The following is a 5070-nucleotide window of genomic DNA, read 5'->3' on the forward strand; positions in this document are numbered from 1 at the left end:
TGACTGCCCAGACAGGTACAAGAGGAGTGTTGTTAACGCTTATGTCGACCGTGCTCTCAGCCACAGCTCAGGATGGAAGCAAGTCGATGAAGAACTCTGTAGGGTAACGCAGGTCCTAGTCAACAACGGCTTCTCCAATGGTTTCATTGAAGACATCATAAGAAGGAAGGTGAAATGCCATGCAACCTTTGAAGAGACAACTAACACAACACCTGTACCCTCTATTAGACTATTTTACAGGAACTTCTTTTCCACAGCTCATAAAACGGAGGGAAGGGTCCTGAAAGATATTGTTAATAGAAACGTTATCCCTACAGACAAAAATCAGAGGATACAATTGACGATTTACTATAAAACCAAGAAAACTGCCAACCTACTCATGAGAAACTCTCCAGACACAAAGCAGAACGCTTTGAAAGAGACCAATGTCGTCTATGCCTTCAAATGCCCACTTGGGGACTGAAAGAACTCAGTATATTGGCAAGACAACAACATCTCTTTCCAGGCGATTAACGATGCATAAGCAACAGGGCTCCATTAAGGAACATATAATCTCTTCCCACAACCAGACCATCACCAGAGAAATCTTAACAAGCAACACAGAAACCATCGATAGATACAGCGATAGCAGGCGGCTCGACATCTGCGAAGCACTACACATCAAGAAGTCAACACCAGCAATCAACAGTCAATTAATGCACAACTATATTCTACCCACTTCAAGACTCCGCACAAATATAGAAGCATCAAGAAATATGGGCCAATAGGCCCTTAGCAGTTACTTCCATTCTTCCCTTTAATTTACCCAGTATATACCCATTGTTTCGTGTTCTGTCTTGTGTTGAAAGTTTTGTTCACCTCATCCAAAAACTGTTGTAACATATCACCTCACCCAAATGCAGGTATATAAGATGAAAGCTGTTTAAAATTATAGCATAGAAGAACTCTGTTTAGTGTTTGCAGGTTATAGTTGTGTGTGTGTAAACTGAAGTCTTTGAAAATGTAATAAGTTATTACGAAACGCGTTCAAGCGTCGCGTCAGACTAGAAATAAAAATGAATTTTGGAGAATTGATTTTTGAATTACCATCAACAGTGAAAAGAAACATAAGAAATATTGAGAAAATTCGTGTTAGAATTATTAATCTTACTTTTTCGGTCATATTTAATAATATATATACAGTATATATAATGTATATATATATATATATATATATATATATATATATATTATATAATTTGAATTATACCAATGGCAATGTTTTATGGCAGTGAAAGTCTCATTATGAATATATCTCAAACTGGTTCTTACTAGCTGCTCCAGTGCTGAATAAAATGAATATTACAAATAATAAAACAGATTACAATAAATCTCAATGCTACATGCAGCGGAGCCTTACCGTCCATGGTGATAGCATGATACTTCCGTGATGAAGCTCATCATACGTTCCGTAAATGTCTTTCCACACACGGAACAGTGGAAATGAGTTTCAATGGAATGCACCAACGAGTGCCTCCTCATACTTCAAGATGATGGAATCTTTTCCCACACTCTAGACACTTGTGAAGTTTCCCATCCATATGTGCCAACATGTGACTCTTCATAATTCCAAGCTGCCTGAATTTTTCCCCACACTCTGGACACTTGTGAAGTTTGTCATCCGTATGTGCCAACATGTGCGTCTTCATATTTCCAAGCTGCCTGATTTTTTCCCACACGTTGGACATTCATGAGGTTTGTCATCAGTATGCACCACCATGTGACTCCTCAGACATGCAAGCTGACTGAATCTTTTCCCACACTCTAGACACTCATGAGGTTTATCAACTGTATGCATTAACATGTGAGTTTTTATATTTCCAAGATGACTGAACCTCTTCCCACATTCTAGAATCTGGTGTTTTCATCTTCATGATAGGTGCAGTTTGTGTCAAGGTTTCCACTTCATACAACTCCTGCTGCTGATTATGGAGCCACGATGGCAGTGGTGCTGGATGTGCTCTGGCGTTTCCTTGAAGGGTAAAATACAAAGCCGTGTGGCTACATTAGCGTCGCCTGACTCCACCACGCCGCCGCCGGACAGTCTTCCCGCACTAATAACCAGCCGGAAAACTTAAAAACTTCCCTGTGGCCCCGGGCGATAAGGCGCCAGGCGTCGCAACAATCCGGACAGTTGAAGAGGAACGCCTGACGGTGGTATCGAGAGCCAAGAGGGTAATGTCCAGTCAAGTGGTCCGGCGGAGGCGGCGTCCACACGGCGTCGGTGTTGTTGTTGTTCTCGTAATGGCGGAGGACGCTTACACTCCTGTGTAAGTTCTTACACTTTACGTTTTCTTCAGACAGCAAACTGGGTAAACTACGGTATACTTGAGTGTCCCTGTATTATGTCAAAAATAATAATATTTATTATTTATTTATTTATTTATTTATACAAATGTACATATATATGATACATGAACAGAGGAAGATATATAGGTAATAATAATAATTAAAGTCACAAGAGCCTTAATGAGGATTCTAACCTATGTGCTGGATGTTCCCAGACGCGCTCTGGTCAACTGAACGCCACTCAGTTTACTAATGGAACATCCAGCAAATAGGTTCGAATCCTCATTAAAGCCCTTCTGTATTTTTCATTGATATATCACGTTATAGGGATTTCCTTGTGTAATAATAATAGTAATTGTCTGGGCAATGCCTTCAAAAGGTGAGATGTAACATAAACAAGGAGCAATGGGTTCAAGCTCAATAAACCACAATGTAGGACTGAGAACAGGAGATGCTTTTTCACTCATAAGGGTTATAAACCCATGGAACGGCCTACCCGCCTAAACCCTAAATGCCAAAACTCTGTTAGGTAATAAATAAAAATAATAAATAAATTTTTATTCAGATAAGGTACATACATACAAGGTAAGATACAAAAGTTGATGGATTTATAGATAGAACTAGTACATACAATGCCTAAAGCCACTATTACACAAAGCGCTTCGGGCAGAGTTTTAAAATTATTACAGGTTTTAAAATACAACTGGAAGAGGAAAAATATGGGGGATCTTTGACAAGTCGTTGGTTTCCTGTCCCCGTCGAGGCCACTGTAGTACCCGAAATGCTATGTATGTTAGTGGCATTGCATGAATGTAAAAATACCAAGCGTATGTAATCTCTCCAACCCATTGTACCTTCTTGTGAATTCAAGACTTTGCTCAGTCCATTGGTAATACTAAGAACCTTAAAGACATATGGAGAGCAGTAAACAAAGTCAGGGGTTGTAAGACCAAATTCATTGCTCACTCAGATCCAGGGAAAGTTGCTAATGAGTTAGTAGATAAATGGGCAAGTGTTGCCTGGTATGGAGTCCTTACCTGCAGACACGAGAGTCACCATTGAGTCATGGGAAAATATTAGAAATGGAGTAACTTTATGTGCCTTAAATACAAGATCTATAACATGCACTGAGATAACTCACGATGAGCTACTGGATGCTATAAAAAGTGGCAGCTCTACTGCTCCGGGAAAGATGGAGTAACGTATGACATTACTTAATTATTTAGCCGGTATGAAACCTAATCCCTTACTTGATTTGTTTAATATGAGTTATAGAGAGGGAAAGTTACCAAGAAAATGGAAAGAGGCTGTCATCATTCCTATCCCTAAGTCAAACGGAGGACTACAGACCTGTCTCCTTAATATCCTGCTTTTGTAAAATGATGGAAAGGATTTTGTTAAATAGGCTACTCTACCTTGTAGGTGATAACATGTCCAGTAATCTCTTTGGTTTTATCAAAGGCAAAAGTACTGCGGATTGTCTCTTAAAGTGTTTGTCTAATGTGGATGACAATTGTAGAGTTTTTGTTGATCTACAAGGAGCATTTGATAAAGCCAATGGGGAAGTAATCTTATACCAATTAGCCAATCTGGGAATAACAGGGAGATTGCTACACTGGATAAGGGATTATCTACAAGGCAGAAAAGGTCAGGTGTATTACCAGGGATACATGTCTGAGGAACGGAGGTTTCAGTTAGGTACCCCACAAGGGGGAGTATTAAGTCCCACCTTATTCAATGTATTAATGAACAGATTAGCATCAGAAATGTATCCTCCAGGGGTCACGACGATCATATATGCTGATGACATTCTTATACAAGGCACTTCTGGGACAAAATTCAAACTGCTCTTAACATACTTGGTACAACCTGTCACAAGTTAGGCTTAGTTATAAATGCAGATAAACCAAATATGAGTATAGGAAACGAAGAAATATAACACTTACTCTAAATGGTGTGGAACTGAGCCGTGTTCAGAAGTACAAGTATCTGGGCATGTATGTTGGATACACATGTGAGAGTAAAAATGCTGAAATAAATCATATCAGCACCTTATGTAAAGCCCGTCTGCATCCTCTGAAAGCACTGGCTTTTTCTGGTAAAGGTGTTGGGGTACCTATCTTACGGATGTTATACATAAGCACTGTTCGGTCCCTGATAGACTACGCAGCACCCGTATTGTCTTACACAGGCCAAGGCAGAATTAAAAAAATAGAGCTGATACAGAACGAGGCTATGAGGATTATTCTTGGATGTCAAAGAAATGCAATGATTGAAATAATGAGAATGGAATTAAATTTACAGTGTGTGTGATAGAGTCCGTGACATTAACACTAGAGTATCTATTCGTTTCATGCGGAGAAAAGGAGGGGATAAGCTGTTTGAGAGCGTTCAGACCTGCTTGAGTGACGTACACACTTCCAGGAAACTGAGGGAGACACGCTACACGAGGGGATTAGCTCATGACCTCAGGGAATACGACGTACTTGACTGCTGTAAACCCTCTCGACAGTGTAATATGTCTGCTCCCTGGAAAGTACAGAAAATAGACGTCGAAATTGTACCCCTCAAGGTGAAAAGATTCATCATGAACCGGGACAATTACGGTGTTTGTATGGAAGCATGATATCTCGGTTACCAAGAGGCAACAGTTTACATGTATATTGCGACGGGTCGGTGGCGGAAGATGGCAGGGCAGGGTGTGGTGTCCTAATAAGGGATTATACGGAGTTTGGGACTGTG

General features: G+C 40.1%; 1 long non-coding RNA gene across 1 annotated transcript in view; it reads right to left on the reverse strand.

The window, feature by feature from the left end:
• LOC138352339 (uncharacterized) overlaps positions 1-2302 on the reverse strand; it is a 2873-nt gene extending 571 nt beyond the window's left edge. Inside the window, exon 1 of the long non-coding RNA XR_011222760.1 lies at positions 1400-2302. This is a non-coding gene — a long non-coding RNA (uncharacterized lncRNA). The remainder of the gene's footprint in view (positions 1-1399) is intronic.
• Positions 2303-5070: the final 2768 nt, after the last annotated feature.

Source organism: Procambarus clarkii, chromosome 5 (genome assembly GCF_040958095.1).
Source record: "Procambarus clarkii isolate CNS0578487 chromosome 5, FALCON_Pclarkii_2.0, whole genome shotgun sequence".
Classification (NCBI taxonomy): Eukaryota; Metazoa; Arthropoda; class Malacostraca; order Decapoda; family Cambaridae; genus Procambarus; species Procambarus clarkii.